Source organism: Carassius gibelio, chromosome A15 (assembly GCF_023724105.1).
Source record: "Carassius gibelio isolate Cgi1373 ecotype wild population from Czech Republic chromosome A15, carGib1.2-hapl.c, whole genome shotgun sequence".
Lineage (NCBI taxonomy): Eukaryota > Metazoa > Chordata > Actinopteri > Cypriniformes > Cyprinidae > Carassius > Carassius gibelio.
In genome coordinates, this window is record NC_068385.1 from 4195032 (window position 1) to 4208753 (window position 13722).

The following is a 13722-nucleotide window of genomic DNA, read 5'->3' on the forward strand; positions in this document are numbered from 1 at the left end:
GAAGTCGCTCTCCCCAACTCTCTCATCTTCATTATGATTACCAACTAATAGCAACCCGAGGGAGCAGCTGGACACGTTTGAATGTGCGTGTCACTTCTGTCTCTTTCTGTCCGTCTTTCTTGGCTTACACTTGCACAACCAAAAGTTCCCGGAAGGTCAGCTTCTAACTGAGAACCTTCTGTGTTTCCACAGGTTAGAGAGAGAGTGTGTGTGTAGGAGGACAGGGTTTATAGGTAGTTTATCTCTCTTTGGCATACAATCCTATCTCTTGTGTATAAACTACACTGTATCTGGCCACATGAGTGTGTGTATTGATGGTCCTCGATGACCTGCATCTTGTAATTCACTCAACTTTTCTCTTGGAGTGAGAAAGTTAGGTGGTGTTAGGTTGTGAACAGTTCCCCAGCAGACTGCCTGTTCTCACACTATATTTATCTGCACACACAGAGCTCATCTCTCTTTACTCCCACTGTTAAATAAAGAGCAGACCACGCAGGCCTGTCTACCACACCAAAATTTCCACAGAGACCCTACGATGATCCCTCTCTCGCTCTCTCTATCTCCCTCGCTAAGATGTTTTGGAAAATCAGAGGACACCAAAGAGGGGAAGCCAGGAGACGTGCATGTGTGCGTGTACTGATATAATCAGTGTCTTTGTCTTTACCAGAGAAAAAATGTATTGCTCTTTCATCGCTTAAGAGGCGCAATGGGGTTCCAACAATTCCTTAGAAGACGTAAAAATAGACAAAAATGTTAATAAGACAATAAAAAATAGACAACAGTTGTCTTTTCACAACAACTGACATTATACAGTCAGTGCAGAGCTTAAATGGTTCACATAGCTCTGATTATTTGGTCTTGGTATAATTTGATGAAAAATCTTTGATGGTATATTTTGAAATCTTGAAAACTGAGGATAGTATGGGACTTCAAACTCGGATATCTTTTGAAAATCTGAAGAAATTTGTGAGATTAAAAGGTATTTTCTCAGAATAATAACCTGGATCAAGTTATGGTATTTTTAACTACAAAGGACAAGGTCAAAAAATGTTTTCATTCCATACCAACTTTAAAGCAAATGTGTCCAATTGATGTACATCTAATTTCATTGCTGTCTAGAAGAACCAATTAAAGTAACAGTAGCAATGTTTATAATCTGTGAAAGAATTATTCTTTTAAAAAATATATTTTCAATTAATCATTTCATCCAGTTTGTGAAACCTGAATGATTCACCAATTAATTCACAAATCAGACTGTATCAGTTTTCAAACTTACTATTCAGTTATTTGGTTTCAGCCCATTAGAAGGGAAAAAATCACCAAGTTAAATCTGGTCTGTTTGGAACACAAAGCTATTGTACAGCTTTAGATGTCTAGCACACACATTTTATAACACCTTTATGATGCTTTTAATGCTTTTGAAAGCTCCTGTCTCCAACTGAATTAAAAAAGTTTGTGTTTTAGAGAAGTAAATAAAAAGTCATGGTTTGGAATGGGATTATGGTGAGTAAATATGTTTTTGTTTTATGGGTGAATTATCTTGTTTTCTTTAGTTAAAACCTAAGTCTTATGGGCATGATAGAGAAAAAAACAAGATGAAGAGCAAAATCTGTTATGGTATGAGAAAAGTGAAGAGTAAGGATTGAAAGAAAGAAACAGGATGAAACGAGAGAGCAAGAGAGAGGAAACCTGTTTCTACACTTATTGAGATGTGGATCTGCAGTGTTCCGTTACCCAAAATCCTTAGGGTGAGGCCAGATCTGTGTGTATAGCGACCAGACTCAACACAGCCCCATTTAACTTTAATCAGACATGAAGATGCGTGAGATCGAATCTGTTTTTGATCGCTTATCTTCAAGTCCATCAGTTGGCAAGCTTCTCGCTGAGACTCTTGCATCCAGGTGGATGTGAAATGAAAAACACCTCTTTAATTGCACGCATTTGCTATTGTGTGTGTGTGTGTGTGTGTGCAGCTGAATATCTCTTGTGGCTCTGCCATTTAATGCTGTGTGGTGTCGGAAGCGTCTCCATGACGATGCTCTTTTAAAAGAGGAAGACTGTCATGTCTGGCCCGAGCTTTCAGGATCCCCATGCTCTCTTGAACATGATAGCTTTCACAGTGATCCAGGCGTCGCATGAGAGTCCAAGTGATTTTGGGAGTTTTGAAAGTACGCTAAATAAGATAATTCTCGGGTGCACCAACATACACAAGCATACATCAGTCTACATCTCAAGATCTGAACAATGATCCCAAAATGATGGTCATATAACAAAATCTATAATCAAACATAGACAATAAAGTGAGGATTTTGTTACTTTTATGTGTTTAGCTTCATATAGATAATGTTTTAATATTTGGTTACATTTTTCTTACTAACTAAAATGTACTAAAATAATATATGATAAAACACCAACTAAATATAAAGGATTTTTAAATGTATATTAAACAACAACAATGTACAAAAATGAATACTGGCATACTTATACATTTTGTGTCACCAATAGTGAAAATGCAATGCAATGGCCCAATGGCCCATAATGAAACATTTTGAAATATATGATATTATTCATAATCAAGTCAGGATTTTGCATAATAAATAAAATGTTTCAATATTCATTTTAACTTTGCACTTTCACATAATTAAAATAATTATTTTTTGTATAAAAAAAGTAAAATAAAAGCTTATATATAAATATTAATACTGGAGTACGGTAGATGAATAAATGTACATTATGAGTCACCAAAAATGAAGAGGAGATGGACCATAAGGAAAAATGTTAATAAAACATACTGTTGGCCAAAATATGACAAGAACAAATAATACAGCATGATCTAGAAAATATGTTTATATATCCAATGAAGTCAGGAACTTTTTTAAATGTTAATGTTTAAAGTAATATACAGTACAGACCAAAAGTTTGGACACACCTTCTCATTCAAAGAGTTTTCTTTATTTTCATGACTAAAATTGTAGATTCACACTGAAGGCATCAAAACTATGAATTAACACATTTGGAATTATATATGGAATTATATACACAACAAAAGAGTGTGAAACAACTGAAAATATGTCATATTCTAGGTTCTTCAAAGTAGCCACCTTTTGCTTTGATTACTGCTTTGCAAACTCTTGGCATTCTCTTGATGAGCTTCAAGAGGTAGTCACCTGAAATGGTCTTCCAACAGTCTTAAAGGTGTTCCCCGAGAGATGCTTAGCACTTGTTGGCCCTTTTGCCTTCTGTCTGCGGTCCAGCTCACCCCTAAACCATCTCGATTGGGTTCAGGTCCGGTGACTGTGGAGTCCAGGTCATCTGGCGCAGCACCCCATCACTCTCCTTCTTGCTCAAATAGCCCTTGATGCCTTCTGTGTGACTCTACAATTTTCATAATTGGTCAGTACTGAATATAAAATGTTTGAATATTCGTTTCTTGTCAAAAGAAAATGTAATTTTATTGAACTGAAATGAATTTTTATTTTAGTAAGATTAAAATGAATTAATATGACAAGGGATATGTTCATCTAGACATAAAAATAATGACTAAAGTAAAAAATAAATTTGTAAAAATGAATACTGGTGTCTGTGCACAAATGCACATTATGTATCGCCGTTTCGAAGATGTTGCATTTGTGAACTCAGTTTGACTTTTGTACATTCATGGGAAATGTGCGTGTGAGAAGACTCTGATGCTGGCAAAGCGGCACCCTGTCCCATCTCATACTTGGCCTACATAGTGTCCATTCAGAGCCACGAAGGGTTTGCTCACTGTGAAAACACACCTGGCCTAATAATGACCCTACTAATACAACAATAATGTTCAGGTAATGTCAGAATAATGTCGGAAAAACCAGCCAATCCCCCTGCTAGTCATTAATGGGACCCTCTCCGATGATGATGTCATCCATCCCAACTGCCGTAGCAAAGAAAGGACTTCCGTGTGCTCCAAGGAGACGGGGGTCACGGGGTCAACCACTTAGTGTTCGCGTGAAAGGAAGGCTAAGAGTAGCCAAACTGGTCACCGGAGTGATGTTCCTGCACACAAACACACTCACGGTAGCCCGAGCTGGAAAAAGTGAGCATGTTACGTGCTACGCTGAGCATGTAAAGGTGGCTACATCTCCCAGCTTCTGCCTCCCAGCTCTTTGCTGTGTTGTTTTAGTGGTCTGATCCTAATCTCCTTTAAAATGTCAATTTTCACGTAATCAAAACACCATCTATATTTAGTTTCCTGCAGGTAGGGTCATTATGTTTTATGTGCTATGCTTGATAGCCTAGCCGGACACACTCATTCGAACATAACCTCAGCTTTAAAAACTATTAAGAGCTTGTCTTTTGGATGCACTCTGTAGCAACCTTTAAGAAAGGTCTCGGTGGTATATTTGAGTCACTTTTGAGGCAAATTTCTTGTAAAGTTCACTGTAATTGTGGCAACTGACAGGATGTTAGTGCTAATGCAGCTAGCTAGTTTCTATGGTAATTCCGCCCATGTGTTTACAATCACAGATATTTTTTTTCCTTGATTTCAGTTGGTGTTTTCAAAAATCCTGGAATGCATCAATGGGATTCTCTCTTAAAAATGCTCTGTTTTCTTGGTGATCTTTTAAAATACAGATGATAGCGGTGTGTGCGCGAAAGGATTAAAAGAAGCGCGCAGCTGTGCCGAGTGACTCTGGGAAGGAAACCTGATCGGATGAGAAGTCCGGACAGAAGAAGAAACAGGGTGCAGAAAATGAGAGAAAGAAGGCTCTTTTTTTCAGTCTGCAGATACAGCGAGATAGTTTTCTCAGGCTGTTGTTTTAGCCACTGAGAGAAAAACCATGTGTGTGTTTTTCCATTTTTGTGTGAGAAGACCCTGAGAAGCAGAGAAATTCCCACTCTCCACTTAATACCTTTGTATGATGGGACTTGTCATTTGGCCGGCTGCAGGGTTCTGTGCACCTGTCCGAAGCTTAAGGTTAAGAAACGTTATTCTGTAGAGCAATGGTGCTCAACTGCTGGCACGCAGGTCTGGTCTGTAAGGGTCATGGACAGAAGAACAAAACCGGTTGGAAAGGTTGCCCATTATTGCATTATGACCTCCTCCTCAAAAACCATTAACAAAACTACACAAGATAAAAGACAATACAACCTGGATTAAACTTGAAACAAGGTTAAAGAGTCCAGGAGCATAGGAAGTGAAAAAAAAGAAACTGTGCATATTTTTTTTTATTATCAGCGTCAAGGTTAAATGTGTTAAAATAGACTACCATTATTTTTTTTAGGAGATGACTTCAATTAAGCAAAAATGTATTAAATTGATCAAAAGTTGGCAGTAAAGGCATTTACTGTATAATGTTACAAATGATAATAAATACAAATGAATTGTTTGCAGCACAACTGTTTTCATCATTGAAAATAATAGTAAAAGTGTCTTGAGCAGCAAATCAGCATATTAGAATTATTTATGAAAGATCATGTGACACTGAAGACACTGAAAATGTGGCATGGAAGGCCAGGTTTCTTTGACAGGGGCCTTCAACTCATCATTTGCATTTTTGGTCAATAGCTCATAAATTCTCTTTGGGGTTCAGGTCTGGTGAGTTTGCTGGCCAGTCAAGCACACCAACACCATGGTCATTTAACCAACTTTTGGTGCTTTTGGCAGTGTGGGCAGGTGCCAAATCCTGCTGGGAAAAGAAATCAGCATCTTTAAAAGCTGGTCAGCAGAAAAAAGCATGAATTGCTCCAAAATTTCTTGGTAAATGGGTGCAGTGACCAACACCAGCAGATGACATTGAACCCCAAATCATCACAGACTGTGGAAACTTAACACTTGACTTCAAAAAATGCGGGCTATGAGCTTCTCCAACCTTCCACCAGACTCCAGAACCTTGGTTTCCAGATGAAATACAAAACTGGCTCTCATCTGAAAAGAGGACTTTGGACCACTGGGCAGCAGTCCAGTTCTTCTGCTCCTTAGCTCAGGCAAGACACCTCTGATGTTGTCTGTGGTTCAGGAGAGGCTTAACAAGAGGAATACGACACATATAGCCAAATTCCTGGACACGTCTGTGTGTGGTGGCTCTTGATGCCTTGACCCCAGCTCAACCCTTTCCTTGTAAAGTTCACTCAAATTCATGAATTGATTTTGCTTGACAATCCTCATAAGGCTGCGGTTCTCTCGGTTGGTTGTGCATCTCTTTTTTCCACACTTTTTCCTTCCACTAAACTTTCTGTTAACATGCTTGGATACAGCACTCTGTGAACAGCCAGCATCTTTGGCAATTAATATTTGTGGCTTACCCTCCTTGTGAAGGGTGTCAGTGATTGTCTTCTGGAAAACTGTCAGGTCAACAGTCTTCCATGATTGTGTAGCCTAGTGAACCAAACTGAGAAACCATTCTGAAGGCTCAGGAAACCTTTGCAGGTGTTTTGAGTTGATTAGCTGATTGGCATGTCACCATATTCTAATTGGTTGAGATAGTGAATTGGTGGGTTTTTGTGAAATGTGAGCCAAAATAATCACAATTAAAATAACCAAAGACTTAAACTACTTCAGTCAGTGTGCATTGAATTTATTTAATACACAAGTTTCACAATTTGAGTTTAATTACTTTATTGAGATGCACCTGTATGCACGGAAATTATAGATTGCATTGACTGAAACCAGTTGATGTAGAGACTGAGATGCTTAAAAATAATAACACACAATAGCATTGATTATTCATTAAACATACTTGGTGTTAGGAGGAATACTAATACTGATGCATGCCTTGCTAACAGTTATAAAGGACAGAAAGCAAAATAAAAAAAAAAAGAAACAGAATGAAGGATAAGTGTGGTGGCAGTCTCAATAATAGTACAGCCTTTCAGAAGAACAGACAAAGTGAGAGTGAAGCCATATGTCATTGCCAGAAATGGAAAAATAAGCAAGCGATTATCGTGACACACTTTTCCCCAATCTGAACTCATAATCACTTGCTCCAAACCACTGGGGACTGAGTCCACCTCACAGAGAGAAACTGAATGAGAGAAATGATGATGACACTCGTCACCCTGGAAACGGGCAGTGGTTACCCCAGTTTAAGGTAAACTTCCCATCCACCCACCTCCCCACTCCAGCTCTCTGCTTCTCTGGGAGGAAATTGGGGTTACGCTCTCACCAGAGGGCCAAATCTAAAGTTTCCCCACATTTATTCTGAGGGGAACCAAAGCCAGAGCAGTGCCTCGGGTTACGGCTCTGACTGAGAGAAAGACACACAGAGAGAGGTAAGGATGGAGTGAAGGCAGTCAAAGGGTGTAGAAAGGAGTGAAAGAGGATGGAAATATCTGAGGATTGTTCAACTAAATGTGTACCATTTTTGTCCTTTGCATAAATATGGGTATAAATGATTATAACGATTAGCTGATGCCAAACTCACAATGTATTTGTACAGATAAATAAATATGAATACACTATTTGAGGTTGGTAGGATTGTTTATTTATTTTTGTTTTTGAAATGTCTCTTAAGCTCGCTTAATATCAAAAATAAATTGTGAGATATTATATATTTAAATGCAATATATTTCTGTGATTCAAAGCTGAATTTTCAGCATCATTACTCCAGTCTTCAATGTCACATGATCCTTCAGAAATCACTCTAATATTCTGAGTTGGTTCTCAAGAAATATTTCTTATCATCAATGTTGAAAACAATTTGTGCTGCTTCATATTTTGTGGAAACCATTATACTTTTTTCAGGATTCTTTGATTGATATAAAACAGCATTTATTTGAAGTAGAAATCTTTTATAACATTATAAATGTCTTTACTGTCACTTTTGGTAAATTCCATACATGCCCTATTGACTAAAAGTGTTAATTTCTTTCAAATTTCTCAGTATTCATTTTTTTTCAATATTTTGAATAAATAAATAAAATATTATCTGACTTAATGTTTAAAAGGCACAATTTCCTAGAGTGACCCAGGAATGAGAAAGAGAGGGAGCTCAAGGTGCAGGCAGGGTCCTGAGGTTCGTCAAGCCATTGAGCCGTGTGATTGCACTCATTGTTGAGTAAACATCGGCTGACAAGAAAAACAGTAATGCTTCCTCTTTCCCAGAAACCCACTAGGGCTCCTCAAAAACACTGATGGACCACAGTGTGTGGCTGTAGAGCCAATCAGATAACTCATCATGTGTGAGGGGAATTTTGAGTAGGGTTACAGGATAAAGATGTGCACATGATCGACGGCGGGCCTGAGAGAGAAGAGAAATAAATAAAGTTTCTCACAAGATGAGAAGATAAAGGACTAGTGCTGATTAAAGTAAAGGTTATAATCCAGACAGATTATGGTTGCATTTGATAACAGAGGTTTTAAAAATCAATATGATTTTGAGGTATTAGGTACAGCTATTAGATTATGGCATCATATAACAAAAATAAATAAATAAGTGATGCTTATTTAATTACAGATACAGCACTCAAAATGATCTCTTACTTTTAGAAATCATTATAATATGCTGAATTGTGCTCAGAAACATTTCATATTATCATCAGTGTTGAAAACAGTTGTGCTGCTTGATATTTTGTGGAAACTGATATTGATACTATATACTGATACTAAGAGTCTGGGGTAAATAAGATTTTAAAAGAAAAAATACAACTTTTATCCAGCAAGGGTGCATTGATTTAATCAAAAGTGACAGTAAACACATGTATGATGTTACACAAAAATTATATTCCACATAAATGCTGTTCTTTTCAACTTTTGAGCACAAAAATAAAGAAAATGGTTTTGTAAATCAGAATTAATGTCCTTCATGTCCTAAAGTGCTATATTTATTACAAATCACTGTGAGGCATTTAGGTTCGTAAAGTATAGCCTAAACACAATGCATTTCATTCACATTTCAGTTTAGAAAATGGCTTTTGGCGTCCTCTATTGGTTACAAAAATAGCCTAGTTAGCCTGCTAAGATGATTTAAATTTGTCGAAATGTGTAAATTATTGTAGCAAAAGTCAAATATCCAAAGGTTTTTAAAAGAAACACTTTTTTAAATATACATTCCACATAATAAGTGAACAAACCCACAATAAAAAGTGTTTTTATTAAGTCAACCACCGATTGAGATCATATTGTGCTATTGCTATGCGTACTCAGGAAAAAGCGACTCATTGTTTATTTTATGTAGTTTTCTGCTAATTTGTTCTTCTGAAACATACATATCACATTTGTGTTAAAAAAATCGACACCCCAGTCTTCGAGAATAGGAGTTAAATTAGGGGGTTTAGATTGTGTCGCCATGTAGGCTACTCTCTTTCTATGCTAATATATGATAACATAGTCTACTGATATAATATAACGTGTAGGCTACTAATTTCAGCTGACATTTCTGAAGGTGTTTTATTTTCTTGTTTTGTCAGGGTGTTGATGCAGAACTTTCCACCAGCAGATGGAGACATATCACCTGCATATCATAATGGCATTTCATTCATGTTATGTGTGTGTATGTGTATGTGTGTGTGTGCACGCGTGCAGGTGTCGGGAACGTTTCCCATCAGGTTTGTAAAAGGCTTGTAATTTCTGGATTGGTTCTTTTTCCTCCTCTGAGTCCTTCTCTTTCTCATGTCACCCCTTCAGACTTGGCCCCTGTCCAGATCTAACCCTTTTAAATCTGGCACACTTGGCATCCAAGACGCACGCACAAGGTTCAAATTCTAGTACACAACATGAACATATTATTGTCCAGGTTTGTCTATATAACAAGAGTAACAATACATTTACACGGAACCCCCTGAATTTAATTTAGGACCCGGACGTCTACCAAAAACAATGTTTCTGGCTTTTTAATCAAGTTGAAACAATAACACAGATTGAGCCACTATAATTGTATAAAATATTCTGAAAGACTTTAGAGACTATTCTGCCTCACACATTATCTAATTTAAGGTGTTACTATTGCAGTTTTAGGCCTGATTGTTTTGTTTTGAAGATGTTGTGATCTAGGACTTATCATGACAGACTTGAGGACATGAACAGCGTGAAGGTGCTTAAGTCCTCAATTGGACGAGGGATGTTTGAGATTTGGCCTGGTTTTGGGTCTTGGGCTAATGGAGGTGCAGCTGGGGTCGATGCCGTAATGGTTTTTATACTGTACAAACCGTATATTGGCCCTACACCAACCATACACCTAACCCTCACAGGAAACGTTGTGCATTTTTACTTTCTCAAAAAAAAAAAAAACTCATTCGGTATGGTTTATAAGCATTTTGAAAAATGGGGACATGGGTTATGTCCTCATTAGTCACCGTCTCATTTTAATACCTGTGTCATACCCATGTCATTATACAGAGTTCTGATGTTGTGTCACAAAAACACTCCAACAGACACACACAGATGCACTATGAATATAAAGTGAGGTCACCTGAGGTCATTAAAGCAGAATAGTCTACTAGTAACACACATAACGCACATACAGTAAATGCACATACATTAATGCAAAGCATTTAGTCATTCTTTGATTATATTATTAATTGTATGTGTTTACATAGCCTTTTAAAAGTTTGCCTTTTTAAATTAACTTATTCAGAAAGCATGCATTAAATTTTCAATAATAATAATAAATAATGAAAAATTATCTTAAAAAATAATTATCTCTGTTTTCACAAAATATTGAGCAGGATGACACTGAAGACCGGAGTTAAGCTGCTCCAAATTCAGTTTTGTCATCACAGGAATAAATTACATTGAATTATTTATAAAACTGAAAACAGTTATTTTAAATTTTTAATAATATTTCACAATATTACTGTTTTACCGCAGTATATTTGAACAAATAAATACAGCCTTGGTGAGATAAAGAAAATACTAACCTTTGAACGGATGGTAACAGGAAGTTTCAACAGGGAGGATAACCTCAGCTTTCAAGAAAAATCTTAAAGGATAAATGGTTTTATCCATTCAGACTGAGCTGTAATTTTTTCAAGAATATAAATATATAAATAAATAAAGATAAACTTTAATTTGATTATAGGAAAATATCAAAAATAAGATTTCAGAAAGGGTGTGTTTGCAGTGATGCCATAGAATAAACTTAATATTAAAAAGTGTTATAAAAAAAAAAAAAATCTACGGTTAGAAAAGATGATTAAGACCCCTGACTTGTAATACCCCCCCACATTTACTTTATCTTCCTCTCTCAATGAAAGAGGCAACATTCCTTAAATAGACAACATTCAACACCCATAAATCATCTGAAATCCCAACAATTAGTCTGATAAGACATCTCACATTTGACTAAAAGATAGTTACACAGGAAGTCTATTAAATGTAGAACCTTTTAGATCATTTAGACAACTTTAAAAAACATTAACCCTGTGCTTTGTGCTTCTGCATCTCAAAACATTATTCTGTTATGCCATAAAATCAAAGAAATAAATGATCCATAGACAATGTAACATAACACTGGAGAATTAGTTTTACATGTCAAACATCAGGGTGGAGTCATACAGAATTATAGAGTAATTGTTATTCAAAAGCACTTGGCATTTACCTTTCATTAAATGTCCGGTGACTGTGAATGCCATGTGTGAAACCTCAGTTCCAGTTCAGCAGCATAGCATTTACACTCAAGACATATATTCAGAGGATTCAGAGCTTCGAAAACGATGGAGAAGCAAGAGAAAGGGAATCAGACTGAGCCAAGAAGGATGCTTTTGGAAGATTAGAACGATGAGACAGTTAAACTGTCATCCTCCCCCTGTCAAGACACTTTCTGCATCATTTGTTTTTCTCTAATGTTCAGTGATCAGTACAAGTGTGTGGGATTTGCAAGCTATCAATTATGTGATCATGTTTTCTCTAACACTTTCAATGCAGTCTAAAATCTTTTATGTCGTGTCAGATTATCTGACTGAAGGATTTCTCTGTCATTACGTCTCAGAGACACTCCTGGAGATCAGATAGATGGGAGATCATCCCAACTGCTGACGTCCCAAGACGATGTGTATGACCATTCAGGAAAAACAGACTCTTCAACAAGTTGCTCAAATGGCAAGGGTTGCTAAAAGGTTAACCTCAATAAACAAACCTCAGAAGTGGTGCAAGTCCTCCCCATTAGGGTGAAAAGGTTATTCTTTAAAGTTGAAACAGTTCATCGCTCATGACATATAGGGATCCTGAAGCCAATATGGCAGTTTTGTCACAAAATACACTCTCAAAAATAAAAGGTTCTTTAATTATATCAATGGATCCACAAAGAACCATTAACATACATGGAGCCTTTCCATTCAACAAAATGTTTTTCACACCATGAAAATATTGATTCTTATAAGAACTCTCATTGAAAAGTTATTTGGAGAACCAAATATGGTTATGGCATCATTATAATTTTTTTTAAATCTTTAGGACTGTATGCAACTTTGAATAAAGTATTTATATCAACTTAATTCTAAGATGACACAGTGACTTTAAGCAACAAGTAAAAAAAAAAAACCATGCATCAAAATACCAATCCAATTAAGATTTATTTTAAAGGAAGATTGCACAAGCACACTTTGTCAATGTCAAATGTCAATTTGTGGACATTCTGGCGCCAAAAAAGCATTATATATTGGCTCTAGCTAGAAACTTTAATCAGTTTGAATTATTGGTACATTTATTCAAATAATCACAAGCTTCGGCCTGTTTCTGTGACTGTTGATCTAACGGCTAGCTCATTGCCTGACTGTTTCCACTTGCAACGACAAACTCATTGTCTTGTTCAGCATAACTGCATTTATGCTGAATATCACAGTGAGCAACTTATGCTTTTTGTTTCTCGTATCAAACATTCACCTCTTTTGTTCCAGTCTCATCACAAGTCACCTAAATGGTGCCTTAACTTAAATGTCTGAAAAACTCTTAAAATTTCCATACATTAGATCAAAAATATAGTGAAAACAATAAATATAATTCAAATGATGACAAACTTTTCAGCAGCCATTATTCCACTATTCGCTGTTGCGATTCTTCAAAATTCATTCTAATAATCCGATTATTTTAACATTATAGAAAAATATACAATTTATTTTTGTAATATTGCCTTTACTCTCACTTTTGATCAATTTAAGGCATGCTTGCTAAATAATTTGTTTCTTTGCAAAAAATAAAATAAAATGTAATCTTACAGACACCAAACATTGTATGCTGAAGAAGGCTCTATGCTATTGTGATGTATTTGGGATTAACTCAAATCGGGAAACTCCAGACGCAACTACTAAATCAGTAAATTATGTTTGACAATTTGACTTTCATGGATCAGTCCTGAGTTCAGGTTTCCAAAAATATTTTTAGACCACTAAATAAGAAGAGATTTGTGGGCAGGCTTGAGAGTTTATAAGATTCTTTTTAGGATTAGAACGGTTGCATGACTGTTATGAATCCCTACAGAGAAACAGGACTGCAGACATAAAACAAAATCTTAAATCAAGTGAATTAAGTGGTCTTTAAAGAAATTGAACTAGATTCAGCAGTATGCATTTTCTCATCATGGAAAACACAACCTAATCTCAGGAGCTCATAGAATGCTTCAGTGATTATGTATTTTTGAAGAGTATCCCGAAAGTTTGCATCACCCTGGTACCCTTGACAAAAACCCAATAGGATCTTTCCAAAGGCTTTTGGTTTATTGCAGAAAATAAGCTCTGTGATCTACAGAAGTTTATAATTCTTACACATTTTGTACATCATGATAGCATTCACAAATTAACAAGACATTTATG